This window comes from Arachis ipaensis, chromosome B1, assembly GCF_059453495.1.
Source record: "Arachis ipaensis isolate K30076 ecotype BB chromosome B1, ASM5945349v1, whole genome shotgun sequence".
In the NCBI taxonomy this organism is placed as follows: Eukaryota; Viridiplantae; Streptophyta; class Magnoliopsida; order Fabales; family Fabaceae; genus Arachis; species Arachis ipaensis.
The window spans coordinates 97,172,087-97,172,881 of record NC_142436.1 but is presented as its reverse complement, the minus strand read 5'-3'; the positions used below and the strand labels follow the sequence as shown (position 1 = coordinate 97,172,881).

Sequence of the window (795 nt, the reverse complement as noted above, 5' to 3'; positions counted from 1 at the left end):
CTTGTTGATTTTCCAACCCAAAGTTTGGGTGATTCCTCCATCCAGGGTTGTAGGTCTTGGAGTATGGATCATGGTTTTGCCTAGGTGAATTCCCAATGTAGTTGACTTGCTCCCGACTTCCCTTTGCTTCTTCATTCACTCCTTCTTGGGTTGTTGATGAAGTGGTGATTGCTGCTACTTGGTTCCTCTCCATCTTCTTGGTTAGGTCAGCCAGCTGCTTGGTAATGAGCTTGTTCTGAGCCAGCAGAGCGTCTACATTGTTTAGCTCCATCACTCCTCTAGTGTTCCCTCTTTCGGAAGCATAGAAGTAGTCATTCTCTGCTACAGTTTCAATGACATCTATGGCCTCCTCAATGGTATTCTTCTTGTTCAAAGATCCTCCGGATGAATGGTCTACGGCCTTCTTTGACTCATAAGAGAGCCCTTCATAGAAAATGTGCAGCTGCACCCATTCGTTGAACATGTCAGGTGGACACCTCCTTGTCAGGTCCTTAAACCTCTCCCATGCTTCATACAGAGTCTCACCATCTTGTTGCCTGAAAGTTTGGACCTCAGCTCTCAGCCTATTGATTCGTTGAGGGGGGTAATATCTTGCCAAGAATTTGTTCACCACATCTTCCCAAGTTGTCAAGCTCTCCTTTGGGAAAGACTCCAGCCACTTGGCTGCCTTATCCTTGAGTGAGAATGGAAATAAGAGCAGTCTATAGGCGTCAGGATGAACACCATTAGACTTCACTGTGTCACATATTCTCAGAAATGTGGTTAAATGTTGATTGGGGTCCTCTTGGACACTCC

At 45.9% G+C, this 795-nt stretch overlaps 1 non-coding gene across 1 annotated transcript; it reads left to right on the top strand.

Annotated features, from left to right (window-relative positions):
- Positions 1-461: 461 nt before the first annotated feature.
- Positions 462-565, top strand: LOC148577586 (small nucleolar RNA R71). Its single transcript, XR_015904655.1, has one exon. It is a non-coding gene; the product is annotated as a small nucleolar RNA R71 (small nucleolar RNA).
- The last annotated feature ends 230 nt before the right edge of the window (positions 566-795 follow it).